Here is a 20,583-nt window from a genome sequence, read left to right as displayed (position 1 = left end):
AAGAAAGAAGGGAAGGAAGGGAAAAAAAAGAACTCATATTACATATGTTTTTAATGTCCTTCTAAGCCCTCACCAACAGATCTTTTAACATCCTATTTCTACCAACAGTCTGTTCAAGGCAATCTAGGCATTTTCTGTCTTGTTCTTCAAAGTTCTTCCAGCCTCTCTCTATCCATTATTTAATTCCAAAACCACTTTCACAGACAAGTGTATTCTAAAATTGGCTTTTTCCACTAAATATATATTGGACATCTCACCACAGTAGTAATATAGATCTACTTAATTATTTTTCATAGCTGTATAGTCTATTCCATTATGTGGCTGTGTTCTCATTTATTTGTAAGTTCTCATTGCTGGGAACTTAGGTGTTTCCTAATTTTTTACATTTCTAAATAGTGCTACAGTTGACATTTAGAAACTCTTTGAGTACTTATACAAGTATATATAAATTTTAAAAATCAATTTTCACATGATTTTCACAAAGGCTCTATCAGGATTTTGATTGGAATCACATTAAATGCAAAGATTTATTTGCAGATAATTAGTCTTTACAATAGCACCCACAAGATCTTTTATCTAGGTCTTCTGTTATGTCCTTTAACAGAGTTTAAAGTTTCCCCCCAAATTGTGTGCATAAACTCTTAAATTTATTTTTAGATACATCAGAATTATTGTTGCTTGTTGAAAATAGAATCTTACTTTCCGTTAGTATTTCTGGTTGTTTCTGGCTTTATAGAGGAATGCTTATTTCTGTATGTTAATCTTATATCCAGCCTCCTTCAGGACTCTCTTCTTAGTTCTAGTAGTTTGTTGAATTTTATGGCTTTCTATGCAAAGTATTATGTTGTGTGAAAATAATGACTACTTAACCTCTTCCTTCTGTAGTAGGCACTGTTCAGTGTGCCCATCCCCCAGCTGCTATGGATGTTACTGTTAATAGCTCACACAGGCCAGTCTCTCACAGGATGGCTCTTCGGTGGTGACCTGCCTCACCAAAAGGTGTCTGGGAATTATGCTTCTTCCCTCCAAGGGTGACCCATATCCAGTGACTGATGGGATGAGGCTCCCTTGCCTTGAGACAGAATGAAACTTGGGTGCAATTTACACTTCGGAGATCTTCCCAGGAATTTATTTGAGACTAAACTTCATCTAAAACAGTGTTTATCAGGCCTTTGTTTTTCATTATTGTCCCCCTAAAGAGCCTTTATAGACAGTTTTGTTCCTAATCACTTACCCCCATGAAATTTTGATACCACAGGTAGACCATCTATCAACTATCTGTTTATGTACTATGGTCCTTTGGAGGGATACACCCCTCTGTAATATCTCTCACCCCTACCCCAATAACCAATTTTCACTCCCTTCAGGGTGATACTGTCCCAATGAAAGCACATAATCTAAACTACATCCTTGCTTAATTTCTTTCCCTAGCGATAGCTTCCCTCCTCCCTTGTAGGTTTCTCCTGAGCACATTCCCTGTATAAATTATTTGTACATGAATACTCATCACATGTTCTGCCTCTAGAGCCTCCAAACTAAGACACCTTACATTCTTGTCTATTTATATACTTTTTAATCATTGTAATATAAGTTCCACTTTTTTCTTTTGTGTTATTTATTTCTGAGCATTGTTCTATAAGAATTTTAAAATATTTTTGTCAAGGCAAAAAAAAAAAACTAATTGGAGCTTGATTTTAATTATATTAAACCTACAATATAAGTTTAGACAAGCTGACATTTTAACAGTACTCAGACTTATCAACCAGAAATATGGTATACTCATTTACTGAAGCATTCTTTCATGCCTCTCAGTAAAATAGTACATTTCTTATTCAAGTTATTCCTACATGTTTTACATTATTTGTTACTGCAAATGGAATTTTAAAATTATTAGTAGTATTTTATTTTCTGACTGCTTATTGTTACTATGGAAGTGGTAAACATTTCTCTTTATAAATGATTTCAAGGATATACTTAAGAGTAAAACCACTGCATTTTCAGATAATGCCAGGTAAAGTAGAATTGCTACTATCTTAAGAATAGGTAAGTAATTCAAAGTTAACAGAAAGTAGATAGAAATAAAATCAGGATCAAAACACAAGTGTGCACTTAATGATTTTTTTTTAAAAAGGAGAGTCTAAAGAAAGACATTATAAATAAATCAAAAGAAGACGAAATGGACTGAAGTCACAGCAGTTCATAAGTTTAAGCAGAAACGTAAAGTGTATGATGCTCTCTGAAAACAAACAAACAATGGGTAAGACAACTAGACTGTTAAAAAGAAAAGGTCAAGCAAGAGCTTGCAAGTAATCATCTTTACTCAGCAAAAACTGGGCCCCTGGTATAATAGCGAATTGCTGGGAGCCAACATTGCTACCAATAATCGCTTCTTTCATAGTAGTTTATTTTCCTTCACTAAATGTTTTAGAATCATCGAATCATTAATGTTGGAGTAATTTGACAACTTAGTTTGTCTTCCTTATATAAAAAATAAGGGAATTAAGCTCCAAGTAGGCAAAGTTAAGCTCCAATTAAGCAAAATTATTTTCCCTGATTTCCCTTTTTTGGTTAAAGTCAACAGAATTCATCTAAGCCAGAAATCTGGGTCATCTTAATGCCACATCCAATCAGTGATCCAAGGGCTCTTTAGTTTTGTATCTTAAACACACACCTCACTAACTCATAGCCACAGAGGTATTTTAGGTCCTCATCATTGTCTCCATTCTTTCATGCCACAAGTATTTCTGTGCAACTTCTGCCAGACACATACTGCACCAGGCACTGCAAATACAACAGCAAAATTCTGTTTGTCTCTGCATTAGACTCCCACTTACTCCTTATTTTGATCCATCTTCAATACATTTCCTGAAGAATTGTTACAAAACATAAATCTTATTACAATTTTCCTTGACTAAAATTATCAGTAACTTTCTACTACCTAATGGGACTAATATTGAACCCATTAGCTCTCCTCAATGTGATCTGTCCATATGATTTACCTCCCTTTCCTGCTTATGTATGTTTTTTGTCTACCATCGCACAGATCCTGTGCTGTAGCCACAAAGAAGTATTAACTTTTACCCAAATATGACAGGTACTTTCATATTGTAAACATAGAATGTTAGCCTCCCTTTCTCTAGTATATTTGGGGGAAAGTGAGTATGTCTTGTATCTGATCCTGAGTCATTCCTTGGCTGTTGCTGTCATATGAGATATGATTTTCCCTGCTGCTCTCAGCTCTAGTTCTGGTCATCATTCACTCTATGGCTGGTTACCAACTGATATTCCAGGATGCTCTGATCTTCTATATAGTGCTGCCACTGCAGTGCTAGCTGCAGTGGAAGGTGATATGGGGACAGACACTCCTTCCTTTATAGGCCCATACCTCAATTCTCCACAAGAATCAAGACAAAAAGTCTTATGTATGTAACAGACTTTAGTGCAGTGTTGATAACTGGAAGAATTAAAATGAAGGTAAACAAATCTAGATGCTATGCATGATTGTTCCTTGTGCTCAAGGGAAAAGAATCCTTAATTCCTTTGTTCCTAGAATTGCTTTTCCATCCTGACATTCCTCCTCTCTCCCTCTGAAGGAACTGCATTCTTCAGCGCATCCCAGGGTTAGTATTCATCCCACCCTACCCCTGCCCCCTTCCCACCAGGATACTCTAACCCATCCCTAACCACTGAAGTTGCTCTAGCTTTAGAACCTTGAGGCTTCAGCAGTACAGTCCAGGGAGTGCATTAGAAAACTCCAAGGAATGTTTTGTCACATCATGTACATTCCTCTAAGATCTCCATCACAATGTGAGGTACCAATATACCTCCTAATTCTTCCTGTAGTTTTGGGGTAGGTAACTATTGAGACATGTACACACACAAAGAAGCCCTTTATAAGAACATTAGAAATGAGTCTAAAACCATGTTAAAGCAAGTTTTTTTCTGTATGCAAAAGGCCTGCACTATTTCCCCTGGTCACAATTTATGTAGAACTGAATCTTAAAAGAGCAAATTTACCTTCTTTTTACACTCTTTTTCTAAGTCCCAGAGAATGCCCAAAGGATTATTGGATCTTTAAAAGTAGGCCATTAGGATACCTTGACAAACATTAGAACCATTCATTGCATGCTCCTGTCCAGAAAAACAAAAAGTGAAAAACAAAAAACAGGGGTTAAACATGTGAGTGTTAGAGAGAGAAGGAAGAAAAATAATTGCCTTTTTATTTAAAATATTTTCACATCTTTTCACTTATTATTTCTCCTGCTAAAAATGCCACTTCTTCTAATGAAGAGATTCAAGTTGAAATGTGTTCTCTGTGATGCCTGTCCCTACTCCCCTGCAGTTTATCCAATAGTCTCCCCTGGGCCTCACATTAAATAACCTGCACTTACCTCCACTATAGCTCTTAACACATTTCTGTGTTTGTTTACACCTGTCTGTCCCATTAGCCTGTGAGTGAGCGCCTGTGAGGACAAGAACTATATTTTATTCATCTTTGTTTTCTAGTACGTTATCACCATAGGTGCTTAATAAATATTTTGTGAATAAATGAAAGAAGGAGTAAATTCCTAAAGTTATACAAGTTAGTGGCAGAGTAGACAGCAAAACTCAGACTTTCTGACTCCTACTCTAGTATTTTCTACAAACATTATCTAATTTAGTCTCCAAGTAACAATTAATTTCCAAATTGCAGGCTTGAAATTCAAGAGATTTAGTGAATTTTTCAAGGTCATACTCATAATATCAGAAGTGCCATTATTTCAGTCAAGATAGGCTAGATTATGCTGCAGAAATGACCTAAAAATTCCAAAGGCCTAAAACAACAAAGTTCTATCTGTTGTTCCTGCTACAGTTTCACTATGGGTTAGGAGGGGGACTTGACACCTTCAATCAAAGACAAAGGCTGATAGAGCAGCCATAGTTGCGAGCATTGCTTATCTCTGTGCCAGAGGAAAAAAAGTGTTTTGGCACTAGCTGCGGCATGGAAGTTACACATGTTGCTTCCATTCACAACTCATTGAATAAAACTGGTCATGTTCCCCACCCACCAACAAGGAAATCATGAAGTACAATTCTACCATGTTCCTAGACGGAGATACTTGGTTAGTAACCATTTTTCATAGAAATTCAGGTTGGTCAAGACTGTTGCAGAGACATCTATAATAAGTATACCACAGATGTTTAAGTTGAGTATAATTTTCATGTCTAGACTAGAATTCTTTCTCCCAAGCAGTTCTGGGATCTCCTTATTTCAGGAAAGATACAATAGATGTGGGTTATATTTTAAGATGATTCAGATTAAATAAAACAAATGTGAAACTGTTCAATAAATTATACATCTTGGCTTAAAACTAAGATATTTGAATGAAAAATAGCTGACTTCAACCATAGAGAAGGTGATAATAGGAAAAACCATGACAAGTTGTTTTTAGATGACTCAATATAAAGAAATGGACTTAAAGTCAATTTATAAATTTAAATTGGGTGATTTTCATAAGAGTTATATAAAAATGTCATGGCATACAAAAAAAAGGACACAAGATTCTGGACCTAAGTTCATCATTAATTAGCTGTGTGTCCTTGGGTCTTCGGTAGGCATATACCTTGCTATATAAAATGAAAACTGCAAAAGATGTATAAGTTTCCTTGCAATTTAAAATTATTTGACCCATGTCATTCAGCTTGTCATAACTCAATTTAGGAGTAACTGCTATAGTAATTAGAGTGATAATAACTGCTGTAGCAAGTACATCCCAAAATTTCAATGGCTTAAAATAACATAATTGTGCTTCCCTGGTGGTGCAGTGGTTGAGAATCTGCCTGCCAATGCAGGGGACACGGGTTCGAGCCCTGGTCTGGGAGGATCCCACATGCCGCGGAGCAACTGGGCTCGTGAGCCACAACTACTGAGCCTGCGCGTCTGGAGCTTGTGCTCCGCAATATGAAAGGCCGCGCGCGACAGTGAGAGGCCCGCACACCGTGATGAAGAGTGGCACCCGCTTGCCACAACTAGAGAAAGTCCTCGCACAGAAACGAAGACCCAACACAGCCAAAAAATAAATGAATAAATAAATAAATAAATTTATTAAAAAAATAATAATAATGACATAATTTTATTTTTCACCCACATAACAGTATTCCTATCTGACAGGTGGCCTTTTTCCACACTCTGATTCAGGGACCCAGATTTCTTCCATCTAGTGGCTCCATCCTCCACTGGAGCCTCAGAGTTCTCTGGCTCCAGGCAGAAGAAGCAGGGAGAAGAGTGGAGAAGCCCAGTCCAGAAGTGGCACACATCACTTCTGCTCACCTTTTGTTGGACAAGGTCCTCACTGGTGAGAACACATGGCCTATCTGGATACAAGGGAGACTGGAAAATGCAGTCCCCGGCTGCAGACTCTCCTCCCAGCACCAACTTCATACTGTGCAAGTAGGGATTCAAATTTGTGGAGAACATCTAGCCTTCATCTAGTCTTTCTTGATGGCCACCTCCCTCCTTCAAAGAATTAACCACTCCTCTCTGGTGCTCCCCCTGTACTCAGACAGAATGCTATCCTGGTACCTCCATCGCTTGATAAATATTCGAGGGCAGGGACCACTTTTTATTTAGCCTTGCACTTCTCAACACATGGCCCTATTCCTGGAACAAAGTAATTATTCAATAACAAATTTTGACTAAATGAATTTTCTCAAAATCCTCTCTGCCACCTTTGTGTTTTTTCACAGTATGTGAACTTGGAAAAGTACCTTAAATCTAAAAGAATTTTGTTATAGAACTTTATCAGAACCCAATGATCCTGCAAAGCTGTTAGGGGTATTATATGAAAAAACTTATTAAGTGTCTAGATAGAAATGATGATTCCCAGCCCTTCATTCTCCACTGGAAACCACAACCCTTTCATAAGTAGATGGAGGGCAAGGTTCTTTTTGATATCCTGATTTTAGGGACAGGGCTTGAAATATTCCTTCATTCTTTCAGTTTATGTCCGTAAACCTTAGGTTTTTAAATGAAAAAGATAAGTCATATCGTACCTCTAGAAAGATAGAATAATTAAACTGTGTAAACTTACAAAAAAATATGTATGTGTACCCTGAAAAACAACATTTAGACTTTATAGAAAACACCTAGAAGATTTTGTCCATAAGCAACAATGAGACATTTTGGAAAAATCAAGTTTTAGGTCAATTCTTATTTAGTCCAGGCCAAATATATAAATATGTAATGATATGTTTATTGCAGAATCCATTCATTTATCTGACAAACATTTATTAAGCACCTACTTTGACTTATTAACCTAGACTGTTTAGGAAAAAATTCAAGCCATTTTTTCATATTACCTGGATAATTATAGAATGCTCATCATTGGATATGCAGTAAGATCTTTGGGGAGCATTTTAAATTATAACACATACATGGCTCTTTAAGGACAAGAGCCCACATCTACCCATTGCTTGAATTCCCAATAAATATTTATAGAATAAATTATTACCAAAATAAATTCTCTGGATTTTCTTCAATCCCTTATTAAAACTTTTTACCTATGACAATGTTGAACTTTATCAGAATCCAGTGATTCTAGAAAACAGCAATATTTAAAAACAAACAAACAAAACATCTTTTTGTGTTCCAGGCAGTGGTTTACTGCAAAGAAACAACTTTCCCCACGTGAGTTAGGTAAGAATAATGGATGCTCCCCTTGTTTACCTATGACAAAACCAAACAAAATCCCTCTCTTTGACTTACTAATGATTAGCTGAACTGGTTGTCTCCACTGATCAATCAGAACAGAATGCTTATTAAGCAAAGTTTGGTTAAGCCTCTCTCCTTCCTGCAGGCCTCTGAACTTTGACCTGAGCCAGAATAAAACTCCTTAAGAATCCAGCCTGAGAATAGGTAGCGTTAGAGTAACACACTCTCTGATCCACACTTTCTTCCCACTTCCCCACATTCTGTTTTTTCTAGCCTTATTTTTCCCTATAAAAGACAAAACCTTGTCTGACTAATTTTTGAATGCTTGCAAATCTCATGGCTCATTGCAATAGTCCCCACACCCCTATTATAATAGACCCTTTCCCCCGTTGCAATAATCCTTTCCAAAAAGTCTCTTCTTTCTTCCAGTTTTGTTTTTTATATTATACCTACTTTAAAAGAAAATTACTCTCCCCCAACACACCCCATACACAAATGTGAACTAAATATCTAATAGATTCCTGACTTTATTTTTCCATCTGACCTCATAGGTATGATTTTATGACTCCCTGACATAAAAATGTGTATTAACATTCAAGCTGAGTAAAGGTAAATATTGAGATGCTATACCAAATAAATATAATTTTGCAAATGAGAGTTCTGCATTCCATCTTGGGGTCTGGGGAGCACTTATAGAAGGACTACCTGAATGTTAGGGGCTACTCTGTTTTTATTATCAAACTCTCTTTCCTTAAGATTGAATATGTACTGCCATCTACTGGTAAGTGGTACATAATCAAGTTAATACAAATAGTGCTGCTTCCACAAAATTATGCGAGCATACTTGCTGAAAAGATGGTCTTCTCAAATACATAACAGACCTAACAACAAATATTTATGTTCGGTATGCATTATATATTGATCCACCATGTTTAAATACTCTTTTGTCTCAGTTTTTCTCAAAAACATTTTTTAGTTGGTAACATATTTTTAAATGATTCGGGGTTAAATATCTGAGCAAGTCAAATCATTACATACATTGAACAGGATAGTAAAGTTCAGTATAATATAGAGCTCTGATGCAAAAAGTATGGTGTGTAGACTAGCAGTACCAGTCTCATTTGGAAACTTGTTAGAAATGCAGAATCTTAGGCTTCTCTCCACACCCACTTGAACAGAATCTGCATTTTAACAAGATCATTAGGTAATGTATATGCACATTAAAGTTTAAGCACTGATACAAAGTACTGTATAGCACTGTATATCAAAAGACTTTTTGTTTTTAAAGGGAAGTGCTCAAGACTTTTGTCATGGTTTCAGAATCATTTTTCATTTTTCAATCTTCAAATGGATTTCATCTTGCAATTAATTTTTTTGAATCACTGTAAGATCAATCGAAGCAGTCTTGAAACAAATTATACCTCTGTTAAAGAAAGATAAAGAACAATACCCTCAGACTATATGCTAATATTACATTTGTGCATATTGAGGTTCATTAGACTGTTCAGCAGCATTGATGAGACTTTCCATAAGATTAATTACTGAAATAACCATGCCAGCAGCCTTCCAAGTAGGTCAAGCAATAGATAATCAAGGGAAAGATCCAAACAAACTAAGGAGTTGGAGTTAGAATAAGGTCAATTCAGGCAGTAAATCACATACACATGGGCACACATACATACATACATTGACAATGAACTCCCAAAATCAAGTTGACAGGCCACAGAAGCCAAACTTTAACAGTTCCCTGGTTGTTCACGGGTCCCACAATTACATGTATTAGAAGGGGGTGCCATTGCCTCAAGCAATTTCATTTATGGTACCAGATGCCTCTTACTTGAAAAAGGAACACAGATAAAAGTGTACATTCTACAGAGTAAAGGGCATAGCCTCCGTTTTTCATGAGCTATATATAAAATGCCATTTTGGGGGGGAATTTGTTAAGACTTTCTTCATGGTCGAGCACACAATTTTTAAACACTTCATGTATGCTTGAAAATGTGCATTTTCTAGTTATTGGGTGCTAAGTAGAGAAATCAAAATTGTTAATTGTTAATTATGTTGTCCATGTTTATATCATTACTAACTTTTTCTCTGTCTGACCCATCAATTAATATACATACATTAGTATCTCCCACTATGATGATGAATTTTTTTTAAATGTATCTTGTTCTAGCAATGTTGCTTCCTGAATTTTAAGGCTATTCTACTAGACTGTTTATATTTTTCTGAGGAATATAGTATTAAAATTATATTGTGACCCTCTTCATTTTTAATAATGCTTTCATCTTAAATTTTTATGATTTATACTACCCAAAGCAGGCCAAACCTCACAGGTTAAGGGCACAGCCTTCCACAAGACTTCATTATAAGCAGTACCCACGAGTTCAGGTGTCCAGAAGGCCACCCTCACTGCTAACCAGCTGGCTATAATTTTGTATAGGTTCTTTATATATTTTGAATATTAACCACTTACTAGATATATGATTTACAAATATTCTCTTCCATTCAGTAGGTTGATTTTTCATTTTGTTGATGATCCTTTCCTGTGCAGAAGCTTTTAGTTTGATGTCATCACACGTGTTTGTTTTTGTTGTCTCTTCTTTTGGTATCAGTTGAACTTTAATTGTCAAAGACAAAGACTGCCTTTCTAGGATTTCCTTTGTGTTGCCTTTTGCAGCAGGATTGAGATGACACCATTCATATCCATAAATAAATCTTCTGTCCATTCTCCTCCAGCAGTTGTTTCAGCAACTGCTCATTAAATTCCTAGCCAGGTGTCATTTTCTAATACCAAGGGTTCTAAGGCATCTAGAAGTCTAGGCATTCTATCATTAGTAGAGGTATAGGCGAAACCTCTAGCTAATTCACAATACACGAAGAGAGGTGGAGAGATAGACATTGGAATTGTAATGTCTCTTCAACTGTCTCATACTTCATCCCCAGTTCTGTTGCCTAAATTAAAGCCTCACAATGTTCTGCCTAGATTATTTTTAAGAACTTCCTAATGGGCTTCCAATCTTGTCCCCCTCAAACCCATTCTCCACTTTACACCCAGAATGATCTTTCTAAATCACCCACTTAATTATGTCACTCCTGTCCTCAAAATCCTATATTATCTTGCAGCTGCTCTTAGGATAAGGCCCCAAATTCTGATAATACCTTTCAGGCCTTTTTAAAAATGAATTTCAATTAGTTGAATTCACTCTGCTATTTTTGTCCTTCAGGTCATTGCTCTTGCTTTTGTTTCTACCTGGAATACTCTTTCCACATCATCTCTTCATGTGGCTAACTCAGCTGAGCCCTTAATCCTTGCATAAAATGTTCCTGAATTTCCAAAGGCCAGATGAGATGCTGCCCTCCTCTACTATCAAGTACTACCATAGAACTGTACTTAACTCATTGCAGCACTTATCACTCTCTTATAGTTACCTGTGTACTCCTCTGTTTTCTCAACCGCTCTCTAAATTCCTTGAGGGCCAGCATCATATCTTAACTTGTTCACTATTCTATTTCTAACACCTAGCAGTGCATTCACATAGTAAGTGTTCAGTAAATTTTTTTCTGAATGGGTGAATTAGTAAACTAACAAAATTATTCAGATAAAGGTATATGTTTGTTTTCTGCCAATATTTTCTTCTGTGAGTAGAACTGTTCCCAAACTCATTTTTAGAGAAAAATTTTCACTAATCTGAATACACTGGAATGTTGCTCTAAAGTTAACAGATATAAAGAAGTAACATTTTATGTAAAATAAACTCATGTTGGACTCCATCCAGATAGAGTTAGTTGCTGATGTTCCCCAAAGTACTTCATTATAAGGTGGCCAGATTTGAAAGGCTTGGATGCCAAAATATATGGCTAAAACATATGTCTCTCTTACAAGGTAAGCCTTTCCAGCACAAGAAATGCTCCAGTGCTTTGCTTCAGAACACTGAAGTGCTTGACATGTAAGGAAATTTGTTAAAGACGATAGGTATTTTGAGATATTAAAAAAAGAGTAGAGAAGTGAAGCTTTTGTTCATAAAATAGAACTCTTTTGTTTTGCAAATCGAGTTTAATTCACACAGACACAAATATCCGTCACTCACTGGAAAGAAAAGTGTGAATTTTTTTTTTTTTTTTAAGGGAGAGAAAAATACTGTACTTTAAAGGATCTTATTCTCCTACCTTGCCAAACTGGAATCATGCAGAGCTCTTTATAATACTTTACGTCACCTTGCAAGAATGAAAACAAAACAAAAAGCTAGCACATTTTTTTGTAAAATAAAGAAGCACAACCCACACACATATGGTCACCTTATCTTTGATAAAGGAGGCAAGAATATACAGTGGAGAAAAGACAGCCTCTTCAATAAGTGGTGCTGGGAAAACTGGACAGCTACATGTAAAAGAATGAAATTAGAACACTTCCTAACACCATACACAAAAAAAAAGCTCAAAATGGACCAAAGACCTAAATGTAAGGCCAGACACTATAAAACTCTTAGAGGAAAACACAGGCAGAACACTCTATGACATAACTCAAAGCAAGATCCTTTTTGACCTACTTTTAGAGAAATGGAAATAAAAGCAAAAATAAACAAATGGGGCCTAATGAAACTTAAAAGTTTCTGCACAGCAAAGGAAACCATAAACAAGATGAAAAGACAGCCCTCAGAATGGGAGAAAATATTTGCAAACAAAGCAACTGACAAAGGATTAATCTCCAAAATATTCAAGCAGATCATGCAGCTCAATATAAAAAAAACAAACAACCTAATCCAAAAATGGGCAGAAGACCTAAATACATGTTTCTCTAAAGAAGATATACAGATCGCCAACAAACACGTGAAAGGATGCTCAACATCACTAATTATTAGAGCAATGCACATCAAAATTACAATGAGGTATCACCTCACACCTGTCAGAATGGCCATCATCCAAAAATCCACAAACAATAAATGCTGGAGAGGGTGTGGATAAAAGGGAACCCTCTTGCACTGTTGGTGGGAAGGTAAATTGATACAGCCACTATGGAGAACAGTATGGAGGTTCCTTAAAAAGCTAAAAATAGAACTACCATACGACCCAGTAATCCCACTACTGGGCATATACCTTGAGAAAACCATAATTCAAAAAGAGACATGTACCACAATGTTTATTGCAGCACTATTTACAATAGCCAGGACATGGAAGCAACCTAAGTGTCCATTGACAGATGAATGCATAAAGAAGATGTGGCACATATATACAATGGAATATTACTCAGCCATAAAAAGAAATGAAATTGAGTTATTTGTAGTGAGGTGGTTGGACCTAGAATCTGTCATACAGAGTGAAGTAAGTCACAAAGAGAAAAACAAATATCGAATGCTAACATATATATATGGAATCTAGAAAAAAAAACGGTTCTGATGAACATAGGGGCAGGACAGGAACAAAGACGCAGATGTAGAGAATGGACTTGAGGACACGGAGAGGGGGAAGTGTAAGATGGGATGAAGTGAGAGAGTGGCATTGACATATATACACTACCAAATGTAACACAATAGCACAGGGAGATCAGCTCGGTGCTTTGTGACCACGTAGAGGGGTGGGATAGGGAGGGTAGGAGGGAGATTCAAGAGGGAGGGGATATGGGAATATATGTATATGTATAGCTGATTCACTTTGTTATACAGCAGAAACTAACACAACATTGTAAAGCAATTATACTCCAATAAAGATGTTAAAAAAAAAAGAAGCACAAATGTGATAATTTGGTGTATTATTGCAAACAAAGTACACATTTTGAATGCTTCAGAGAAATACAACACTGTTTCAAGCTAGTAGGTTGTTTCTTTTTTTTTTTTTAACATCTTTATTGGAGTATAATATATTATATATATTATATATAATTACTCAGCCATAAAGACTGCATATTGCTGCAAATAGCATAAAATAATGCTATTTGCAGCAATATGGATGGATCTAGAGATTATCATACTAAGTGAAGTAAGTCAAAGACAAATATCATATGATACCACTTATATGTATAATCTTAAAAAATGATACAAAGGAACTTATTTACAAAACAGAAACAGACTCACAGACATAGAAAACAAACTTATGGTTACCACAGGGGAAAGTGGGGGAAGGGATAAATTAGGGACTTGGGATTAACAGATACACACTACCATATATAAAATAGGTAAACAAGGACCTACTGTATAGCACAGGGAGCTATATTTGATATCTTATAATAAACTATAGTGGAAACCTGAAAAAGAATATATAACTGAATCACTTTGCTGTACACCTGAAATACTGTAAATCAACTATACTTCAATTAAAAATGCATGACAGGACTTCCCTGGTGGCACAGTGGTTAAGACTCCATGCTCCCAATGCAGGGGGCCTGGGTTCAATCCCTGGTCAGGGAGCTATATCCCACATGCATGCCACAACTAAGGAGCCTGTCTGCCGCAACTGACAGGGTGCAACCAAATAAATAAATAAATAAAATATTTTTTTAAAAAATGCATGAAAAAGATTAAAAAAAAATACCCCCCCCAAGAAGAAACCTTCCATTTTATGTCTCCTATTCGGTAGGCTGAATTAATATCACCCTTAGGACATGGGCTTCTGTTTAGGAAAATGGTAGAAACCTGCCAGGCTGTTTTTAGCCTTTATATCAGTAGAAATCCTGAACTCTATAAATCCGATAACATTACATGTATGGACGGTACTTCAATGAGTGAGCCAACTGGTAATGAGTATCCATGTAAAACAGTATTGGTAATTTGTCAAGTGAATCTCACTGAACAATATGGTTTGCTCCATTCTTTTAAGAAGAAATATGAGTGCCTTAGTAGGTAGATGATGATGAAGATCACCATTCTCATTATGATAACAACTCATGTTTATTAAGTGCTTACTATGTTGCAGACCCTGAATAAAGCATTTAATATACATGATCTCACTTAAGTCTCCCAATAAGTCTATGAGAAATGCTGTAATCATCTTACAGATGAGAAAGTTTGTTCACTAATTGTCATGCAAAAGATATATTTTATACCAGGCACATTTTCTGTACTCTGGGAACACAAACCAGATCGGTTTTTGTAAAATGATGGAGGCTACACTCAGCAAATAGTGGACCCAGGATTTGAACCCATAATCTTATCTACGATGCTTTTATCCTCCCATTGTTAATGGTGGTCAATATTCAAAGCTTTAATGAAATTTCACTTTTAATTCAACTCTGAGTTGCAAAGTTCAGAGATAAAGGCAGGAAAGAGGTCTCTTGAGAAGAGTTTGTTGCTCTTCAAGTCACATTCCTTACAGCAACAGTGAATCTGACTTGTTGCACTGGGCCTCCACCACCTTCTGGGCAGAGCAGATCCCATGAAAGCTATGGTCTGCATGTGTTGTTTGGTTTTAATTTAAAAAGGATTTTTAAAGTAGCCAAAAATTTTAAAGTTAGATTAAGAAGGATATTTTAAGGTTTTGTTTTTTGGGTTGTTTTGTTTTGTTTTGTTTTACCCATTCACCTGATTCAGTGGACCCTTATTGATATTCTCGTGTTGTCTCCTCTTTGCTGTTTTCTTGGAAAGTGAATCTATTCCTTCTTTATTTTCTTGACTCTAATATAGATGGTCCTATCACCTAAAAAGGTAAATTAAATCTGTAAGAGCTACGAGTTTGCTGGTTCAGTGATGACATGCCAGGGTTAAAGTAAGTTGACTACAACTCAAGACACCAGAAATGACCAAAGAAGGATCACTGGTATATGCCCATATTTACTCACTTAATGAAGGAACAAAATGATATTATATGGATGATACAGTACATTGTAGTAGTGACTAATCTGATTTTAATTGCTCCAGAGTCCCAGTTTTTCCTTGCTCTATTTTTGAATAATGTTCAAACAAATCAATTCTTTATTCATAGAAGACATTTTTCACACCATTAAAATTGAGGAAAAAACCTATATATCATTGTGCTATTGGTTTCCATTTTAAATATGCCTACACATTTTCATTTGGAAATTGTTTGGAATTCTGGGCTAAAGCCTCTGTGAGTATCTGGCCAATTATGCCAAAAAGCTCAAGACAAATGAGAACCCTCTGAATGATCTAGTTTTGCATACAATGGAGAGAAAACAATTGACGAGAAAACAGATTATTATCTAAGTCTTGCAGATTTACTTTTAACAATAAGATTGTTGATTTTTTTAACTGTATGAAAAATGTATCACTGTGACCTTCTGAAAATGAAAATTTCCATGGATACTGTTACAATTTCAAGTATGAGGTCATCTGAAAAATGTTCTTGTGATCATTTCTAGCCTCGCCATTTAGCTAAGGTTAAAAGCAAACAATACCAGTTATTTTTATGTTTATTCAAGTGTTGCCTTTTCACACTTGAATTTATACAGCTTACTTCATATTGTTCACCTGTTTTAGCTATTTTTCATAGTTGGTAAATTCATTTCAGGTACTTAAAATGCTTTTTTCTCCCACCTCCCATTTTTGCTCATTTCTCAGTTTGGGAAGCTTATAGGTAGTATGAGACAGGAATTGATACAGTTGCTGCTGTTAACAACATTCATCAACTGTCAACTGTGTGCATGATATCAGATTGCATTAAGTACTGTGGAAAGTTATAAGTAGATAGATACTTAGCTTCTGCCCTCAATGAAGGTGCAGTCTAATGAAATTCATATACACTCCTGGAAAGGTAAGATACACTAGAGAAACATATTGCAAGTATTTAAAGAGCAATATTTTCAAGAGCCAGCTCAACTTTCATAGAGAAATGTCTCTCATTCTTTGCTTAAAAAAAATTCATTGGGATTCCATTGCTAGTACTATTAAGAACAATAGACATCAAAAGGGCCATGAAAGACCCAAGGATCTACAAAGATAACATGGTAATTAAAATTTACAGAATGTCTAATAAATGCCAAGCCCGGGAGCTTTACATACATCATTTCACTTAATCCTCATGACAACCCTGCCTACAAGGTTTATCCCCATTTTCCACATGAGGAACTGAGGCTTAGAGAAATTAAGTATTTAGTCAGGTCATATAGCTAATAATGGCAGAGTCTGGATTGAAAACAAATTATTCTAACTCCAAAGTCCAAACTTTTCCCATTTCCCCACATGGCCTCTCAAACTTCTTTACCTGGCCAATCTAATTTTCTCAACTATTTCTCCCTGCTATATTGCCTATATCTACTCTCTGACCTCAGCCAATTTTTCATTATCTCCTCCCCTTTCTTTTGCACCTTTCTTCCTGGGCTGAACTGTATGTTGTCACCTCACTGGATGACACCAGCACCACCACCAGGCACTGCAGCTTCTTGAACTTCTGTGTGGGCCCCAGCCTCTCCAGCCATGCTTCTGGCTACAGTCAGTGACTGGCTGTCTAATCCACCAGCTCCACTTTCAGACCTTCCCTTCCTTACCTCCTCACACATTCTTTAATCCCTAAACTCCCTTTAATCCCAACAATACTTTTTGAAACTGAGACTTATACAGTCCCCAATTTATAATGCTCCTCTTTCTCATCATCATTCATGTAATTGCAATCAGATTTTAAGAGATAATTCTAGGGAAAGGAGATTAGTATTAATTGAGCAGTTTCTGTGCCTGACAGACAATGTCTGCTGGGTCTTGTGCATCTTACCTGGTTTTATTTCCAGTAAGTCATTATATCTAAGGTAACTGCTCACTCTCCTGAGTGTCCAGGGTATTTATTGACTCAACTCAACAAATGTTTACCAAGTGCTCATTATATATCAGGCACTGTGTGGATTGCTGATGAGAAAATGATGAGAGGACAGGTCTCTACCCTCAAGAATCTTACAGCCTATGGGAAGAAAGGCAATGGACAAATACAGCACTATGTCATAAAAAATAATCACAGCCATGATTAGGGTCATATGCACATACAGAAGGGACACCAGACTCAGAATGGGAGTAGGAAGGGTAAAGTGAGAAAGAAAATTTTCCAAGGGAGGTATGTACATAGGCTATCTCTCAATTCTGAATATGGCTAAGCCAAAACAAGTAGGTGGTAGGCTAGAACACTGCCAGAAAAAATGGGGCACCATCTTCAGAGTGACTGCGTGTGACTGGAGAACAGTGTAGTAGATGCTGGTGGTGAGCTAGAGGCAGAGGAGGAACCACATCTTAAAGGGCTTTGTGTGCCAGGCTAAGTTGCCTAGACATTAATCTTAAGGCAATGGGGAGGAATTAACAGTTTATTTTTAGCTAAGTGAGTCTAGATTTATACTTTAGAAAGGTTGATGTGTCTGAGGTTTGGAGATAGAAAAGTTAGAAGAAGAAGAGAATTAAGGAGAGAAGTTAAAAGTGACTTCTCTGCAGTATATCCAGGACAAAGATGATGAGTGTCTGAACTAGTGAAGGCAAAACGTACTTTGCTTTAAGAAATAGGTTTTAAAGATTTTAAATAGAAATGGCCTATAGGTTACTAGATACAGAGAAAAGAGGGGGACAGTGGAGCAGTTGGATCTAGAATGATGCCTTGTTGTCTGCTTTGGATGGTGGGACCCTGGGGAAGAGCAGCATTGGTCGGATGGAGGAGGACATGAGAGTACCTTAGGTTATAGCTTGAGGTATCTACCAAACTTTCAAATGGGAATGCCCAGTGTACATTTCTGTATGAATCAATTGGGATGTATCACATGTTCATTTTTATTGTAATTTACTATCTCATGTGCATTTTTAATCTGACCAAGTATTATTTTTTAATTCTTTGAGAAAAGAGTGGGCATTGCCTTTTAATTCTTTGCATTCATCACTGGTCAAGCACAATATATTGCTTATGGTGGGAGCTCAGTAAAGATTTGTTTCTTGACAATTGAATTGATTGATTAATTGCTATGGGTTGACTCTAATACATACCGAGTAAAGTTAGATAAAGTTTGCCTGCGAAGGCTTCATAAAGGTTTTATGTGTGAAGGTTAGAAGAACAGCAGCATAGTATAATTATGAAAACTTTATGTATTTTTACATGTAACCCTAAATATGTAGTATCCTAAAAATAATTATTTATATATTTTTGAGAACAAAGATTGTCTTATTTTGCCCTCCATCTTCTCCCCAGCTTTCATGGCATGAAGTAGGTATTCAAAAAATATTTTTTGAATAAATGTGCAAACCACAATCACTAGGTCACAGTTTATATAAATAGCTACTTACAGTTTATATACCGCAATTCCAAATTATGAAAACCTATATTTAATAACAGTTACATTAAATAATAGATGGAGTTTACCCAACTTTTACCATCCAATAATCAAAAAGTATCTTTGTTTGCTATGTTCATAATATATTTGCAGTTGGAGTCTGTTCCTTTATATCTGAGCAATTCTGCCTTTGGCTAGTGATGCCAGATAGAGGAGAGGCAGGGAGACCAAGAGATTAATGAAACAACCCATCAAGTTGTTTGAAAGGCAAAAATATATAAGAAAATCAAATTTGTTGAAATGCCCTATCCAAAGAGTGATGATTGCATATTGTGTAAGTTTACAGTTTCTGGAGGGAAAAAAAAAAAAAAAAACTAAGGGAAAACTTCTGGGAGATAAATTGTTAATGACTTGTAAATATGTCCATTTTGGAAAAACACAGACTATCATCTTCTCCTCAGTGTCTATGTTACACCCTGTAGCAAAGAACATTAACTCATTCTGACCATAAGAGTGAAATTAACTACACTGGGGGAGTACTGAGTCCATTAGTGAAAATAGTTCCCCAAGGCTCTTTGTTAGTGATGGACTCAGACACCATGAAATAAGGGGGCAAGCTAGTCTTTTTAAAGAAAACTCAGTACTTTAGAACAGAGTTATTGCCTATAATTTATAGGAGAAAGGAAAGGCAAAATCAGGTGAACCCTGCTGGATCTTACAATTCTCCAGAAAGTAGTAGCGAAAATGGAGGGGAAAACACACACACACACAATATTTTAGGACAGTACCAGACTTAAGCCAGTGGGAGGTAAAAGGTAAAATAATATCCCTCACATAGTGCTATAATGCAATAAACTATATTATTCAACTCATCATACAAAATATATTCTAATAGAAATAAATTCATTTTAAATGTTGGTAAGTTGTAAAATTGCATGACAAAGAAAAGATATTAGTAATATTTCAAAGGAAAAAATACAGAATGAGAAAGTATGTTTAAATAACAATCATAAGTAAAAAAATCTATATGTCACTCAAAACAAATATCATTAATAAAATAATCATGGAAACATTCATTAAATTTAGATAATTTCCCTCTTTAAAGAAAACTCCTATTTTCTTAGTTTTCCTTCTCAGCTCCTTCTGAGGCAAGTGACAAGTCAATCTGTAGCTGACAGTCAATTTCTCCCTGGACCTATCTTTGCTTTTCTTTACATTTAATTTCTCAAGGTCAGTCCTTTTGTTTAAAAATATATCAATCCTAGTAAGCATTCTGAGTTCAAATTATTTTCTAAACCTGGCACACTTGACAGAATATAAGATTTTTGAAATGCAAAGCATTTTATTTTTTAAAAGCCACAATCAGGTCAGACTTGAAAAGAGATATCGAAAGAAGAAAGAAGAAGAAGAAGAAGGAGAAGGAGGAGGAGGAGGAGGAGGAGGAAGAGGAGGAGGAGGAGGAGGAGGAGGAGGAGAAGGAGAAGGAGAAGGAGGAGGAGGAGGAGGAGGAGGAGGAGGAGGAGGAGGAGGAGGAGGAGGAGGAGGAGGAGGAGGAGGAGGAGGAGGAGGAGGAGGAGGAGGAGGAGGAGGAGGAGGAGGAGGAGGAGGAGGAGGAGGAGGAGGAGGAGGAGGAGGAGGAGGAGGAGGAGGAGGAGGAGAAGAAGAAGGAGAAGAAGAAGAAGAAGAAGAAGAAGAAGAAGAAGAAGAAGAA

The 20,583-nt window shown here is 36.3% G+C and overlaps 1 long non-coding RNA gene across 1 annotated transcript in view; it reads left to right on the top strand.

The window, feature by feature from the left end:
* LOC309641594 overlaps positions 1–14,014 on the top strand; it is a 923,801-nt gene extending 909,787 nt beyond the window's left edge. Inside the window, exon 2 of the long non-coding RNA XR_014252702.1 lies at positions 13,663–14,014. This is a non-coding gene — a long non-coding RNA (uncharacterized lncRNA). The remainder of the gene's footprint in view (positions 1–13,662) is intronic.
* Positions 14,015–20,583: the final 6,569 nt, after the last annotated feature.

Source organism: Balaenoptera physalus (genome assembly GCF_965194825.1).
Source record: "Balaenoptera physalus genome assembly, chromosome: 1".
NCBI classification, from domain to species: Eukaryota; Metazoa; Chordata; class Mammalia; order Artiodactyla; family Balaenopteridae; genus Balaenoptera; species Balaenoptera physalus.
The sequence above is the reverse complement of the archived record's forward strand: the minus strand, read 5'-3'. Positions and strand labels throughout refer to the sequence as shown.